Genomic DNA, 18,439 nt, shown 5'->3' on the forward strand with positions numbered 1-18,439 from the left:
AGTAATCACTTTAAATATAAATGGCTTAAAATGAACTGTTGAAAATTAAGGAATATCAAATTAGATTAAAAGAAGCAAAATCTAAGCATAAATATTTTATTTATAAAACATTAATCCTTTCAGATGATACAGAGAAAATTAATCCAACCAAAACAGTGTTTAGCAATATTCTCCAGCAAAGAATATTAAAGGTTCTGAGACCTAAATCCTATCCAGGAGTTTGCTCAGCTAAAGATGATTGCATCAGACCATGTGGAAATACATCTGTCTTTTCTAGCTTCAGCTTTATGTACACAGGGTTAGAGCTGCTCTGCATATGGGGTAGAGTGATTATATTTGAGGAACTACCTTATTTGAAGCAGGTGGTATCTTATAACTGTTCATTATATCTCATAACATACTCCTTGATGTTTTTTTTCCTCTTTTAACAGTCATACCTACAAATATAATTTAGAAGTTTCTTTTTTTAAATAAACTTTTAAGCCTTTCATGCTTTCACATTGTTAAGCTTTCACATGTAAGGGAGAATTTGGCTATTTAAATTCTAGCTCCATTTGTCATTTCTCTGAAATTTTTAATAAATAATCCTCAAAGTTCTCTTGTCTCTACCCTCTCTGTTAAGAAGTTTGTTATCAATCTAATTACCTTTCCTTTGTGGGTGATACTTTCATATTGGAAACTTTTGGAACTTCTCTTGGTTTTTGTTGCCCTTATATTATATTTCCATCTATCTTGGTGGGGGCTTTTCCATCTATTCTGCTTAAGATTGTATCATACCAATACTAAACATTCATCCTTTAGTCTTTTGTTCTTTGTAATTCGTAGTCATTATTTCTTCAGATAGTATATCTGATGCTTTTTTTAACTGTCCCTATTCTTCTGGATCTATTATAACTTTTCTACTTCTACTTTTAACTCCCAAATTTGTTAGATTTTTATTTGTATTTTCTACCCTGCCTTTCCTGAATGCCTTCTACAACTGATCTTTCATCTACGGAATTTATTCTTTGGCTCTCTCTTATTTTTTCATTTAGTTCATATATGTATTGTTCATTCCAACCATTACAATTTTTTAAAATTACCAGTATGCCTCGTTATGACATCCTTCTTCAATTATCAATAGCTCCATGGATATAGTATTGAGAAATTCTTGACTTACATGCTGTATTAATACTGATTTATCCAACCAACAAAAAAATTCTGATTTATCTGGTATATAGTGTTTTGATATTTCTCTTTTATTTTGGTCGTGCTCCTCTATGTGTGGCTGTTTTGTTCTTGAGATTATTTCCCATTAATTTATCAGTCATCTTGACTAGTTTTATAGAGTAGCAGTCCAAAGATCTAGTGCTAGCTTGCAAAATTTCTGATGGGTTTGGAGGTAAAGCATGTCCTTGAAAAAGGTTCCAAGTTTCCCAGAACATCATAGACTGGGTTTGACAAACTCTGTTTTTTCTTTCCTCACTGACTCTCTCCTTCGGGGAAGTTTGATACTTCTTGACACTACTCTATGTTGAATTCTCTCAAGTAATTACGGTTGCCAAGTTCTATCTGGGAAGTAGGATAAGAATACTCAGGATCCCGCTGGTCTTCTTTTACCTGTTATCTACTTAAAAAGCTGTTGTGTTATGTCATTTGGACTAGTGTCCAAAATCTATAAAGAACTTAGCAAACTCAACACCCAAAGAACAAATAATGCAATCAAGAAATGGGCAGAGGACATGAACAGACATTTCTGCAAAGAAGACATCCAGATGGCCAACAGACACATGAAAAAGTGCTCCATATCACTCGGCATCAGGGAAATACAAATCAAAACCACAATGAGATATCACCTCACACCAGTCAGAATGGCTAAAATCAACAAGTCAGGAAATGACAGATGCTGGCGAGGATGCGGAGAAAGGGGAACCCTCCTACACTGTTGGTGGGAATGCAAGCTGGTGCAGCCACTCTGGAAAACAGCCTTGGAGGTTCCTCAGAATGTTGAAAATAGAACTGCCCTATGACCCAGCAATTGCACTACTGGGTATTTACCCTAAAGATACAAATGTAGTGATCCAAAGGGGCACATGCACCCGAATGTTTATAGCAGCAATGTCCACAATAGCCAAACTATGGAAAGAACCTAGATGTCCATCAACAGATGAATGGATCAAGAAGATGTGGTATATATACACAATGGAATACTATGCAGCCATCAAAAGAAATGAAATCTTGTCATTTGCAACAACATGGATGGAACTAGAGCGTATCTTGCTTAGCGAAATAAGCCAAGCAGAGAAAGACAACTATCATATGATCTCCCTGATATGAGGAAGTGGTGATGCAACATGGGGGCTTAAGTGGGTAGAAGAAGAATCAATGAAACAAGATGGGATTGGGAGGGAGACAAACCATAAGTGGCTCTTAATCTCACAAAACAAACTGAGGGTTGCTGGGGGGAGGGGGTTTGGGAGAAGGGGGTGGGATTATGGACATTGGGGAGGGTATGTGCTTTGGTGAGTGCTGTGAAGTGTGTAAACCTGGTGATTCACAGACCTATACCCCGGGGATAAAAATATAGGTTTATATAAAAAATTAAAAATTAAAAATAATAAAAAAAAAGAAATGGGCAGAGGACAGGAACAGACATTTCTGCAAAGAAGACATCCAAATGGCCAACAGACACATGAAAAAGTGCTCCATATCACTCGGCATCAGGGAAATACAAATCAAAACCACAATGAGATATCACCTCACACCAGTCAGAATGGCTAAAATCAACAAGTCAGGAAATGACAGATGCTGGCGAGGATGCGGAGAAAGGGGAACCCTCCTACACTGTTGGTGGGAATGCAAGCTGGTGCAGCCACTCTGGATAACAGCATGGAGGTTCCTCAAAATGTTGAAAATAGAACTGCCCTATGACCCAGCAATTGCACTATTGGGTATTTACCCTAAAGATACAAACGTAGTGATCCAAAGGGGCACGTGCACCCGAATGTTTATAGCAGCAATGTCCACAATAGCCAAACTATGGAAAGAACCTAGATGTCCATCAACAGATGAATGGATCGTGTGTTTTTTTTAGGGGGATTTATTTATTTGTTTGAGAGGGGAGGTGAGGCCAAGGGAGACGAAGAGAGTCTCAAGCAGACTCTGCACTGAGCATAGAGCCCAATGTGGGGATTGATCCCACGACCCTGAGATCACAACCTGAGCCAAAGCCAAGACTTGGGATGCTTAACTGCCTTTGCCACTCAGGCACCCCAGCCATATGACTTTTGTCTTTCATTCTGTTACTTGAGTGTATCACGTTTGTGTGATCTGTGTATGTAGACCCATCCTTGCATCTGAAGGATAAATCCCACTTATGAATGATACATGATTCTTTTAATGTGATGTTAAATTCAATTTGCAGTATTTCATTTAGTATTTTTGCATCTGTGTTCATCGGTGATGTTGGTTTATAATTTTCTTTTCTTTTTTTTTTTAAGAGTTTTTTTTTTTAAAGATTTTATTTATTTATTTGGCAGAGAGAGATCACAAGTAGGCAGAGAGGCAGGCAGAGAGAGAGGAGGAAGCAGGCTCCCTGCTGAGCAGAGAGCCGGATGCGGGACTCGATCCCAGAACCCTGAGATCATGACCTGAGCCGAAGGCAGCGGCTTAACCCACTGAGCCACCCAGGCGCCCGGTTTATAATTTTCTCTTATGGTGTCCTTAACTGGGTTTGTATGAGGATAGTTTTGACTTCTTAAAATGAATTTGAAAATGTTCCTTCCTCTTGAATTTTTTGGAAGAGTTTGAGACGGGTTGGCCTTAATCCTTTGAATGTTTGGTAAAATTCATCAGTGAAAGTATCTGGTCCTTGACTTTTCTGGGGAGGTTTTTGATTGCTGACTCAATTTCTTTACTAATAATTGGTCTGTTCAGATTTTCTGTTTTATCATGATTCAGTCCTTGTAGGTTGTATGTTTCTGGGAACTTGCCCATTTTTTCTATGCTGTCCAATTACTCGGCATATAATTTTTCCTAGCAGTTTCTTATGTATTTCTATGCTATCACTTGTCTCTTCATTAATGACTCTTGAGACTCCTAGGGTGTTCCTTTCACAAAACAGCTGACCAAACTATTAAAGCCAAAAGGAACCTAGAGGCTTTGGTTCTAATTCCCTTCTTTTACAAAGAGGAAACCTGGGTCAGAGAGTGACCAGATCTATTTATGGTCCCATAACTTCTCAGTGCCTAAAGTCAGACCTTCCTTCCAAGACCTCCTCTTACTACTGTATGGTACTTTCTAGGCTTGTGGAGTTTATCACTCTCTGTCACTGTCTCCATCCTGGCAGTGGCCTTTAGTTTTGTTGGTTGAAATCCACGTCATTATATAGTTCCCCTTATTCTGGACCAATCAGTTGCACTGGATCCCTTTAATAGATCGAGAATTGTATGTACCTGTGCCATGAGTACAGTACACTCTAGAGCTCCCCAAATGGAAGTCTTATCCATTCAAGAAATATTTGTTGAATGATTACTCTTTGCCAGGCCCCTTTCATGTATTATAAATGCATCAGGGTATGAGACAGCCTCCACCCTCATGGAACTTCATCATTAGGAAAATAGAATCCACAACCATCACTGGCTGCAGATGAGCAGCTGTTCATTTTGGGGAGATGTGTGGCCCCTGTGGTCCACTGTAGTTCTTGGCATTCATTTGAGGTATTGGTATGTCCTAATACCTACCGGCTAAATTTATTTCATTTTCTTGCCTGGTCTCTGATTTTTAAATCTTATATTTTAAGTTTAAACCCCCTGAGTCACAACTTTACCCTCATAGAGTAAGAACCTGATGACTTTCAACGGTAAGGACAAGTGTGATTTCAAGTTTCCAAGCCCCAACCAGCTGGATCCAGTCTCTGGTTATTAGAGGATGAAATAAATCAGGCTTTGTAATCAGGACAGGTGCACGAGGAGACAAAATTAGACTAAGCAGGGGATACCTTAAGTCACAACTGAGGGACATCACAGGAGTGGATGTTGGTGGAGGAGGGAGGACAGCTTTAATCAGAGAGAGTGATTATGGAATCTAATTAGCCTCTCATTTTCATTTGCAGAAGGAACATTTAATTCACTTAACGCCACTCCACAGATCCTTCTACTCCCATTTGTACCCAGGGGAAAACAAATTCCAATGTAATAGAGCATTTGGACAGCAGTAGACTCTAGCAGGGAGAGTGTGTAGCTGAAAATGAGGGGCCCTGGGTTTCAGTCTTGGCTCTACCTCTAGTAGCATTGTGACCCTGAGCACAGTGCCTCACCCCTAGAGGACCCAGGGCCCATCTGCTCAGTATGGAAATTGGATTAAAACATTTTAAAGGTCTCTTTAGCTGCAAAATGCTATTCCTGCTTTTTCACTGCATATCTCCATACTATGGCCTAGTAAGGCATGCAGTTAGCATTTTGGAATTACTGACTATAGTTCTGTTGATAAGAGCTTGAGCTTTGGAATCAGGCAAACCTGAATCGAGTGGTGACCCTGCCCACTTAGCTTTGGGTCAGTTACTTAATCTTTCTAATGCTTAGTTTACAGAATTAGAACAATAATAATACTTGTCTTACGGAATTGATCTATGGGTCAAATGGGCTAAAGCACTCAAAGCACTTTGAACCATGCTCAGAGCATTGTAAGATTCAGTAAATGCTTAGCTAATACTATCTACTCATCTGGTTAGCTTAAAGTTTTAGAATAACTTGGATATTTTATCTAATTTATAAAAAAAAAATATGGGGTGGGTCTCTTTCTTGAAAAAAATTGCTTGATGACACGGCTGGGGAGGTTTAATGCTAAGTAAGCTAAGTAATGGAGTGAGACCAAAATAACTCCACAGATATAAAGCATTTAATGTGGGAATAAATGAAGTTGCCACCCAGAACTAACAGCCAGAGTCCTGGCTGGGCTGTAATTAATGAATACAATGGCCAAGATTTATAAGAATATTTTAAGAAGTAACTGCATTGCATGGAGCAATGGGTTTTATGCCTGGGCTGAGGTAAGATCAATGGGAAATCCACTCAGTTCAAGATTTAATGGGTGGGGATGAGGCTGTGTCCCCAGAGTTGTGCAGTAGTGGCTACCTGGGATATTTTCTCCCAGGGAATGTGAAAATCTTGTGGATCACTTGGAGCCAGAGGAGAAAGAATGGGAGCCCACACCTCTTTCCCCATTAGAAAATGCAGAGAAGCAACTCCCAACTCAAACTTTTCCAGAAGGCCTTCTCTTTTGATGCCTTACGTATATCCTGGCTAGAAGGTAGGTTGTTTCTTTTGCCTTTATTCTTGAGGAAGACTTGAAGCAGAACTGCAGCGGGTACAGCAAACCTTGCTGCCAGAAGCTTGGGCATCCCAAGCAAGGAAGTGCTGTGTCCCTGACATGGCAGGTAAGCATACAACAGGCCTCTGCAGATGGCTTTGCTGTCGGCAGGGATAGCTAGTACTTTTCCAAAGTTCATTTCAGGTGCCCATTTGTACCCTGGGGCCCTACAGTAAGCTGGGATTTTTTGACTTGTCTCATTTTCCTCAGGAGCAGAGAGACATAACTCATAATGTCCGTCTAAGACCTCTGCAGTGGGATTTGGGGATAAAATGCACATATATGTTTTCAGTTCCCCTTTTACTTTCTGCTCAGGGAGGACTGAAGAACCAGAGTACAGCTTGCTGAGTCTCCCTGGACTTGATTTCTGAGTACACGAGACCAGGAAAATGTCTAATTTAGGTTCACCCCTCGGGAAGGTGATTTTCCATCTTCCCTTGGTCCATTCTGAACACTTTTATGCTGTGCCAGCTTTGTTCCTGTGGTTCCTTCTGTCTGCATGTCCTTCTCCCAGGAGCCAACCTCAACTCCTTCAAGGGTCCTTTTCTGGGCTAGCAGTGACTTTGGCTGAAGATAAACCTGCACATTTTGTTCTCATTGTTCATGGATTTAATACCTGGCTCCCTGCATGTCACTTGCTTGCAGTTTTTGTAGCTTTGTGGCCCTTTCTTTTTCTTAGTTCACCCTGTTCTTTAGTCCTGCCTCTTATAAATACCTTCTTTGTGAAATACTCATCAACGACTTACAAGTTTCAATTACAGATCTTAAGTTTTGTTTTCTGAAATGATTCTTAACATTTCTTTCTTAGTTATTCCATGGGCAGAGAACCTTGTGGTGAGATACTGGTCTCCATCAGTCCCAAGGATATATTCCATGCATTTATATGGAATTTTACATTTTATTAGTAATATAAAAATGTAGCTCATATTCAAAATCTAATCCCCCCAATACTATAAAGTAACTATCATTATCCCAGTTTTACAGATGAAGAAAAACAGAGGCCCAGGAAAGTTAGGTGATTTGCCTAAAGTCATTCAATTAGAAAGTAGAAAATTAAGATTTGAATATGAGTTTCGACTTTAAGTTCAGTTTCTAATCTACTGCATCATGAACTGACATAAGGGATCAGGGCTCCTGTGTGTTTTTCTCATTTTCTATGAGCAGTAGTCTCTGGGTTTATGTATCAGGGTCACTCTGTTTTTTCATCCTGTTGCCGAGATGCTACAGGTTCAGGTTACAGAGCCTTTGCCTTTCCCATGAAAAGTCATGCAAAAGAGTGTGGACTTATCCTAGAGATCAGGCACCTAAATGGATTCTATCCCAATCATTTCTCTCTGCTTGGTACCAAAAAGACAACTGAGTGGAGTTGTCTTACTAACAAATGCAAGGAACAGATACTCTTCCTAAAAGAAAAGATAATCTTTATGTCTGCTAGGTTAGGAAATTACACAGTGAACCAGTCATTTATTTTGGTGAACAGTATTTATTACGTATCTACGAACACCTAAGTATTAGGTAACATTGGACAAGGGCACAGAGAAATAACTGTAAATAGTTGCTGAGGATCCTCAGATAAACAAGACACACACTTATCTTACTGAATCATAATCAGCGATGGGGGAGGAGATTAAGGGAGATGAATACCTGTTAAACATTATTACATAATGTGTGTAATGTGTACACACATACACCTTGAGAAGGTGTATACACCTTGAGAAGGTGTATCTGAAGGGCAAGTATGTCTGTTCATCCCTCTCTTTCTTGTGCTCAGCATGGTGCATGGCACATAGACATTTTCACCAGCTCTTCTGAGAGTAAAGGAATAGAACCATGAAAGGACAGAAGAGGATATATGACTCTCTTGGAGAGGTGTGGAAAAAGGCAACCAGAAAAAGGCTTTGAACATGAGGTGATATTTAAAATCTTTTTTTTTTTTTTTTAATGTAGTAGGTTTCTACAAACAAGTAGGGATTTATTTTGGGGAGAAGTGTGAGGAGAGGGGAATGTGGGTTCTGAAAGAAGAGGACATGGGAGATGTGGCTAGAAAGGGAGTTGGGGCCAGGGAATGAAGGGCCTTGGGTTCATGCTAAAGATTTGATTCTGCTTTATAGGTGCTGGGAAGCAGAGAATGTGTTAAGGCTGTGAAGTGATAGGTTTAGTATTATATTTAGAGTGGGGCAGAGACTGAAGGCAGGTCTCCATGAAGGCACCATGTGGTTCTTCACTGCAGCCTTGTGGGTCTTTACAGAACAGCTCAGGCTGAAGCATGATTGATGAAGATGCTATGATCTGAGGTAGGAAAGTTGGGGTAAAGAAGGTTGTTAGGATGGGAACAAGGGAGACTGGGATGGAGGTCATGATATATCATGATGAATTCAAGATACCTTTGGGAAATCCAAGGGGATGTATTCAGGAGACAAGTTGTGACAAAAGACTGGATTTGTGGAGAGAAGTGGGATCTAGGAATTTATAGGTAGAAGTTATCAGCATGTAGGAATTATGCACTATTGGAATGAATAAAGTCACCTTGGGGAGAGTAGTAAGAGGGCTTAGAAAATGCTTCTTGGCATTAACCAACTCTTAGACTGATAAGGCAGTTTAGAGGGCTTAGTAGTAAGAGGGCTTAGAAAATGCTTCTTGGCATTAACCAACTCTTAGACTGATAAGGCAGTTTAGAATTTTGAGTCCCCTTTGTCTAGAAGCATCTTTTTCTGATAAGACTAAAAAGACCCATTTTTATCTCTGACCCAGTGAGGTAGAAAATCTTGAGATTATTTTTATGAACTTTATAGGAAACCTTTCCTTCAGTTCTTCATCCTCACTAATACCATTTAAGTTAATTCCACCCCCTGACCAAGCCCCTGGTATATGAGAATCACTATATTAGATATTGTAGGGCTTACAAAAGGAGTGAACCCTCCCTTCAAGGAATGTCTAGCTTCTAGAGAACAGTAAGCAAGTGACTATAGTGCAAGGTGGAAGAAGAAATTACCATTTGCCTTAACCAACTGGATGCTCTGAGTGTTCAAAGATGAAGGAATTCATATGTTTGCAGAGGTCAGGAAACGTTTTACAGGAAAAGTGGTCTTGAAGAAGAACAGGTTAATGACAGGCTGATAGTAGAGATTAGTGGTAGAAGAAACAATAAAAGTGACAGGATGAAGTTCACCTGGTTTGTAGGAAATGTTGGGCATTAAACCTGAGAAGGTGGATTAAGGCCTTGAATGCCAGAACAGAGAGATTGTATTTGGTTTCACAGTTTGAGGAACTTGAACTATCTTTCAACAACATTTAAGTGGTCAGTGGTATGCCTTCACCAGTTTCAGAACAAATGGGTGTTAGAAGAACTGTGGTTGGTCCTTCTTCAAGGAGAAAGTTAATCGATTGGTATTACAAAGTCATCATACATGGCCAAAGTTGAAATCCACTTCTGAACATAGATATTGTTTGTTTAGGACTAAGCCACAGCCCCAATTCCCATTCCCTTAGATCGAGATCTGTATTTTCTTAGTACATGGTTCCCTTGAGGGGACTGCTCTTGTTTTTCTTGTGAGTCATTTGTTATCTTAAATATTGGCATCTGTGAGATAAGAGTTTTCTAAATCACATTCACAGAATGCTTATAAACATGCCTCATGTTTAGAACAGGTTTCTTCATTGACCTTGTGCCATTGATGTGCTTGAAGCTATTTCAGAGCATTAAATTCCCCAAAGCTTTACCATAGAAACATACTCCCAGGTCATAACTCTTTCCTCTCTCTGGGCATGGACCCCCAACATTTATGTGGCGGCTCACATAACCAGTCCAGCAGGAGTTTCAGTAAAACCTGAACTGCCATAGGGATACAATATCTCTTTTCCTAATTGCTCATCATTTCCTCCTATTTCTTCTAACAGCAATTGAAGATGCCATTATACTCCCTTTTATGTCAGTTGATGGTGCATAATTCTCTCCTGGAACAGCCAACGACTGTATTTACTAACACATTAAAAAACATCAATGTGTATTCAGGCCACAACCATTTTTACACCAGTATTTTATGTGTGCATCAAATGGTGGAATTTTGAAAAGGGGCTTCATTCTTATAAAAAGCGGCTCCTACTCTTACAGACAGAATGTACAACCGAAGGCCTGTGCATAAACAGACATACTCATTATTCTCCGTATCATCCCCCACTGAGGCCCACCCTAGCCCAACTCCATTTTCTGTCCTTCCCTGCCTTGCTCCGTTCATGGGAGGCTGTCCACGGCAGACCACATCACCTGGGCCACCCCTGCCTACTGGCTCCTGATTGGGTTAGGCCGGTAGGAGGCATCAGCAAAAAGACTAGAGGACTGGAGGAGATTATGGTATTTCTTTCTTGCTCTCTCCCTGTTCTGCTCTCTCTGTTTCATATGTGGTATTTCTGGCAGTAGCTATACTCTGCCATGACTATAGCATTCCTTGGGGTCTGGTGATACTAATTCTTCCCCTTGTCCCTTCTTCCCTGGAAATGTAAAAGCTTTCATCAGTTACCAGTCACTGGGTGCCTTCATATCCCCACCCATCACTCTATGGGTAACCCCTTCACATAGGTCTCTTCATCTGAGCCATTTGGGGTGTATTGCATTTTCCATTGAGAATCTGATGGAAACACCAGATATTACAGTTTTTAAATTATTTGGCTAATAAGCTCTCTGTTCACCTTGCCCATAACCTGCCTGGACCTTTCTTTAATGGTCATCAAGGGGTCCACTATGAAAATATCAAAATTAATTAATTATAGAAAATTGATGCTTACTCCTAAAAAAAAAATGGGGCCAGAATATTCTACTTTGAATGAAGACACTATATGGTAGGTTTTATATACATAGCTTATGGGAGTACAAAAGATGATAAAATTTTGATGTGAATAATGTGTTCCCTGATGAAAATAGGTCAGAGGAAGAGACATAGTGGATCAACTCCATGTGATTTAGCAGACAGAGATTTTTAAGTGTGAAAAGGAAAGATAGGGTAGATGGGACATTGAAAAATACCAAAAGCTTTTCCTACATATATTGGGTCCTAATAAAGGGTTGCTACTTCTGATCTGTGTGATTAGTGTAGGATGGAAGGCTATGAAATTATACCCAATTCCAAGTGCTCTTTTGTAAGAAATGCATAGAAGGCTTAGAATTAGAATTCTGGAGATCTAGATCCATTCTCAATTCTACTGCTGTGAGGGCTTCAGCATGTCATTGAGCCTCAATTTGACCATGGAAAATGGGGATAATTATAACCATTTTAGCTATTGCACAGGATCGCTAGGATTATCAAATTTAATTATAAACATGAAAGCAGTGGAGTATACACACATGTTATCCACTACTAAAATAAGATCTTAATATATAATATATATATAATATAATATATATATATATATAAAATTTTTTTTTAGTTTTTTATTTTTTATAAACATATATTTTTATCCCCAGGGGTACAGGTCTGTGAATCGCCAGGTTTACACACTTCACAGCACCACCAAAGCACATACCCTCCCCGATCGATATCCATAACCCCAACCCCTTCTCCCAACCCCCTTCCCCCCAGCAACCCTCAGTTTGTTTTGTGAGATTAAGAGTCACTTATGGTTTGTCTCCCTCCCAATCCCATCTTGTTTCATTTATTCTTCTCCTACCCACTTAAGCCCCCATGTTGCATCACCACTTCCTCATATCAGGGTGATCATATGATAGTTGTCTTTCTCTGCTTGGCTTATTTCGCTAAGCATGATACGCTCTAGTTCCATCCATGTTGTCGCAAATGGCAAGATTTTGTTTCTTTTGATGGCTGCATAGTATTCCATTGTGTATATATACCACATCTTCTTGATCCATTCATCTGTTGATGGACATCTAGGTTCTTTCCATAGTTTGGCTATTGTGGACATTGCTGCTATAAACATTCGGGTGCATGTGCCCCTTTGGATCACTACATTTGTATCTTTAGGGTAAATACCCAATAGTGCAATTGCTGGGTCATAGGGCAGTTCTATTTTCAACATTTTGAGGAAACTCCATACTGTTTTCCAGAGTGGCTGCACCAGCTTGCATTCCCACCAACAGTGTAGGAGGGTTCCGCTTTTTCCGCATCCTCGCCAGCATCTGTCATTTCCTGACTTGTTGATTTTAGCCATTCTGACTGGTGTGAGGTGATATCTCATTGTGGTTTTGATTTGTATTTCCCTGATGCCGAGTGGTATGGAGCACTTTTTCATGTGTCTGTTGGCCATCTGGATGTCTTCTTTGCAGAAATGTTTGTTCATGTCCTCTGCCCATTTCTTGATTGGATTATTTGTCTTTGGGTGTTGAGTTTGCTAAGTTCTTTATAGGTTTTGGACACTAGTCCTTTATCTGATAGGTCGTTTGCAAATATCTTCTCACATTCTGTCAGTTGTCTTTTGATTTTGTTAACTGTTTCCTTTGCTGTGCAAAAGCTTTTGATCTTGATGAAATCCCAATAGTTCATTTTTGCCCTTGCTTCCCTTGCCTTTGGCGATGTTCCTAGGAACATGTTGCTGAAGCTGAGGTCGAAGAGGTTGCTGCCTGTCTTCTCCTCAAGGATTTTGATGGATTCCTTTCTCACATTGAGGTCCTTCATCCATTTTGAGTCTATTTTTGTGTGTGGTGTAAGGAAATGGTCCAATTTCATTTTTCTGCATGTGGCTGCCCAATTTTCCCAACACCATTTATTAAAGAGGCTGTCTTTTTTCCATTGGACATTCTTTCCTGCTTTGTCTAAGATTAGTTGGCCATAGAGTTGAGGGTCTATTTCTGGGCTCTCTATTCTGTTCCATTGATCTATGTGTCTGTTTTTGTGCCAGTACCATGCTGTCTTGATGATAACAGCTTTGTAAGTCTGGAATTGTGATGCCACCAACTTTGGCTTTCTTTTTCAATATCCCTTTGTCTATTCGAGGTCTTTTCTGGTTCCATATAAATTTTAGCATTATTTGTTCCATTTCTTTGAAAAAGATGGATGGTACTTTGATAGGAATTGCATTAAATGTGTAGATTGCTTTAGGTAGCATAGACATTTTCATAATATTTATTCTTCCAATCCAGGAGCATGGAACATTTTTCCATTTCTTTGTGTCTTCCTCAATTTCTTTCATGAGTACTTTATAGTTTTCTGAGTATAGATTCTTAGCCTCTTTGGTTAGGTTTATTCCTAGGTATCTTATAGTTTGGGGTGCAACTGTAAATGGGATTGACTCCTTAATTTCTCTTTCTTCTGTCTTGTTGTTGGTGTAGAGAAATGCAACTGATTTCTGTGCATTGATTTTATATCCTGACCCTTTACTGAATTCCTGTACAAGTTCTAGCAGTTTTGGAGTGGAGTCTTTTGGGTTTTCCACATATAGTATCATATCATTTGCGAAGAGTGATAATTTGACTTCTTTGCCCATTTGCATGCCTTTAATTTCCTTTTGTTGTCTGATTGCTGAGGCTAGGACTTCTAGTACTATGTTGAATAGCAGTGTTGATAATGGACATCCCTGCCGTGTTCCTGACCTTAGCAGAAAAGCTTTCAGTTTTTCACCATTGAGAATGATATTTGAGGTGGGTTTTTCATAGATGGCTTTGATGATATTGAGGTATGTGCCCTCTATCCCTACACTTTGAAGAGTTTTGATCAGGAAGGGATGCTTTACTTTGTCAAATGCTTTTTCAGCATCTATTGAGAGTATCATATGGTTCTTGTTCTTTCTTTTATTGACGAGTTGTATCACATTGACTGATTTGTGGATGTTGAACCAACCTTGCAGCCCTGGATTAATTCCCACTTGTTTGTGGTGAATAATCCTTTTAATGTACTGTTGAGTCCTATTGGCTAGTATTTTGGTGAGTATTTTCGCATCTGTGTTCATCAAGGATATTGGTCTATAGCTCTCTTTTTTGATGGGATCCTTGTCTGGTTTTGGGATCAAGGTGATGCTGGCCTCATAAAATGAGTTTGGAAGTTTTCCTTCCATTTCTATTTTTTGGAACAGTTTCAGGAGAATAGGAATTAGTTCTTCTTTAAATGTTTGGTAGAATTCCCCCAAAAAGCCATCTGGCCCTGGGCTTTTGTTTGTTTGGAGATTTTTAATGACTGTTTCAATCTCCTTACTGTTTATGGGTCTGTTCAGGCTTTCTATTTCTTCTTGGTTCAGTTGTGGTAGTTTATATGTTTCTAGGAATGCATCCATTTCTTCCAGATTGTCAAATTTGTTGGCGTAGAGTTGCTCATAGTATGTTCTTATAATAGTTTGTATTTCTTTGGTGCTAGTTGTGATCTCTCCTCTTTCATTCATGATTTTATTTATTTGGGTCTTTTCTCTTTTCTTTTTGATACGTGTGGCCAGGGGTTTATCAATCTTATTAATTCTTTCAAAGAACCAGCTGCTTTTAGTTTTGTTGATTTGTTCTACTGTTTCTTTGGTTACTATTTCATTGATTTCTGCTCTGATCTTTATGATTTCTCTTCTCCTGCTGGGTTTAGGGTTTCTTTCTTGTTCTTTCTCCAGCTCCTTTAGGTGTAGGGTTAGGTTGTTTACCTGAGACCTTTTTTGTTTCTTGAGAAAGGCTTGTACCGCTATATATTTTCCTCTCAGGACTGCCTTTGTTGTGTCCCACAGATTCTGAACCGTTGTATTTTCATTATCATTTGTTTCCATGATTTTTTTCAATTCTTCTTTAATTTCCTGGTTGACCCATTCATTCTTTAGAAGGATGCTGTTTAGTCTCCATGTATTTGGGTTCTTTCCAAACTTCCTCTTGTGGTTGAGTTCTAGCTTCAGAGCATTGTGGTCTGAAAATATGCAGGGAATGATCCCAGTCTTTTGATACCAGTTGAGTCCTGATTTAGGACCGAGGATGTGATCTATTCTGGAGAATGTTCCATGTGCACTAGAGAAGAATGTGTATTCTGTTGCTTTGGGATGAAATGTTCTGAATATATCTGTGATGTCCATCTGGTCCAGTGTGTAGTTTAAGGCCTTTATTTCCTTGTTGATCTTTGCTTGGATGATCTGTCCATTTCAGTGAGGGGAGTGTTAAAGTCCCCTACTATTATTGTATTATTGTTGATGTCTTTCTTTGATTTTGTTATTAATTGGTTTATATAGTTGGCTACTCCCATGTTGGGGGCATAGACATTTAAAATTGTTAGATCTTCTTGTTGGACAGACCCTTTGAGTATGATATAGTGTTGTTTTTCTGTTTCTAGAATTGCTGTTCTTCTTCTCTTTGATCTGCCGATGGGTTTGCAGGTGTTTGCAATCTTTAGATAAGCTCTCTAGCTGATCTCCTGCTAGCTGAAGTAGTCTCAGCCTGGTACTTCTCCGCCATCTTGACTCCTCCTCTCCTATAATTTTTTTTGTGTGTGTGAGAGAGAATGACCAAGCAGGAAATAGGGTCAGAGAAAGAGGGAGAAGCAGACCTCCCTCTGAGCAGGGAGCCTGATGCAGGGCTTGATCCCAGCACTCTGAGACCATAACCCCAGCCAAAGGCAAACACTGAGCCACCTAGGTGACCCTGTCTTAGTTTAAATACTCGGGGTGGTTCAGGAGTTCTATTTACATTAAATGAGTTCTCTAATACTTTGGGCCACCAACCATTTTTTTAAAAGTTACTATATATTATCTTGAAACCTTGTGACATGTGTGTGCTTGTGTGTGTGTGTAGTGAAACATCAGTGATTCAAAATTGATTGGTCATTTTTGAACTGCCACCAGTTCTAAATAGCCAGATATGGTGGCAGATGGACAAGGCTGCGGGAGCTGAGAGACGTGTGACTGCTCAGTCAGTATTTGTCACTAGGTTGATAAATGACCCTCAGGACTAGGAAGTGAGATCTCAGTCTCGACATCACTTGAGAGGCTTAGGAAAAGGAGAACCTTCTTGTGGGCTGTTCAGCTTCTAGAGCCATGTTTTTCATCCTCTGAATTGAGAAATATTAGTGGGTTATGAGATCAATGTAGTGGGCTGCAACCAGCATTTTTAAAAAATGGAATAAAACAGACTATAAAATATTGAGGTCTCTTCATGAGTGGTTTTATTTTGGGAAATTTTGTTTCAGTATTTTTATTTATGAATGTGTATGCTCTACCTGACAATGTAAAATCTATTTCAAAGAAGTTTAAAATATATTTTAAAAAAGAAAAACCACTATAAAAAAGAAAAAGCACTATTCAGGACAAGTTGAAGGCAAACAAAATATCTAATTTGGAGGGAGGTGCTTCACTCCTGGAGCCCCCCCCAAACAAGGATAAACACACTGAGTCCTTGGTTTTCTAGGAGGTGGCCAGCTGCATGGGCCACACTGGACATGAATCTCTTAAAGGGAATGCCTGCTCCCTACCATTGCAGATAGTACACACATGTCCAGCATATTCGCACACCTTCACTTGGAAGAGCTCCCCCAACTCTGGGAGACATTCCAAAGCACTGGTAGATTCTCAGAAGTCAGCATTCATCCTAGTATAGAATTCAAGAAAGGGGGCTGTTGGTTTCTTGCCTGAAGCTGCCTATAAAGCTTCATTAAAAAGGTCTCTTCTCTTCCTTCCCTACACATGCTACTGTTTGCTGGAGCCATGCATGAGCCCTTATTAAGCATGCACTTCTAAGCAAGGAGCATTGACTTCCTCTTAATTGAGGCATAATAATTAGAGCATTAGCACATTAGGAGGGTGAGACAGCATGTTTAGCTTTTGTGATTAATTATCTGTGGATTGTAATAAGTTGTTAAGACATTAATTACGCTGGCATGTTTACTGCTCTAGGTTGCACAGGCAACGTTTTGCTGGGGCAGGTTGTAACATGTCTAAGGAGGTAGCTGTGACGGGAGTCACAGGCAGGTTGGGTCACAGAATTGTGTCTGTGGAGCCCACAGCCCTGTCTGAGGGAGCAGGAATTGAGGCCTGCTTCTTTTCTTCCTGTGTGGACTGAGCTTTTTTTAAATGTTGACTTTGTGAAATGAAGACACTGAGCTCTCCAAGTTCAAAGCTTCTTCAACCCTTCAGTTAAAAGGTGAAACATGACAAAGACAGACTTGTGGGTCTTCCCCTTAGGCACACGTGTGCATCTGTCTGTTGTGTTGGCTGAGGGCAGAGGAGACAGCAGTGGGGAGGAGCCTGGACTCCTGAACTGGGCAGGAGCAAGGAAGAAGGGCCTGGAACTTCTGGGTGAAAGTATGAGGAAGAAAGCACTCTCCAAGACGGTTTTGATGTCACAGGGTTAGAAAGGTGTAACCATAGGCTGGTGTGCAGAATGTGATGGAGGCAGATGATGGTCCTTATAACTTAAAGAGAACAGAAACTTATTACCGAGGAAGAGCAGTGTGGGGAGCCTGTACCTGGAGACATCCCTTACTAATTGTTTTAGGCTCTTTGTGTAGACTTCCCTAAGAGTAGGTTATATTCTTGATGACAGGGAAGATCGGGGACAGATGTCTAAGAGGTACATGAAATACACATTTTGGCCTAATGTTGAATAAAGCCACCACCAGGTTGTAGAACTGGGCTCATGTTCAGCTTAGGTAGGTTGACAGGTAGGAAGCATGGCTTAAAAGAAAGTAAATAGCTGATTTACTTCAAGATTACTTTGTTTAATGTTATAAGCACCAGATTTTTAAAAAAATCAGTAAAGATTAGAAATAGGATTTTATTTAATCTCTATTACTCCACCTTGATTAGTTATTTATATTGTAATAAACATCTGTAGTTGCAAAAGGATATAGTGCTCTTCCTAAAACGGTCCAGATAACACACTCATATTAGCTCCCCATTAATTTCCTCATTTTCACATTTATTTAGCAATTTAAAAGTTCTAAATAATTAGTTTTATTCTTAAAATTAACAGCTTTCACAATGACCATTAATTTTTGAAGCATTTTACCACTGCAGTAATAAATGTATATTTAAACCTTAACTGGTAGAATTTCAACACATAAAGCACATAAGGAGATGTTCATTTCAAAGTCCGTGTACAATGCTTTCCTGTATTTGGAAGTAAGTATTTAGATGTTAACAATAACTGAATGATAAAATGATATGACCTTCTTTTTTTTTTTTCTTTAAACTGAAG

Source organism: Mustela nivalis (assembly GCF_964662115.1).
Source record: "Mustela nivalis genome assembly, chromosome: 16".
NCBI lineage: Eukaryota > Metazoa > Chordata > Mammalia > Carnivora > Mustelidae > Mustela > Mustela nivalis.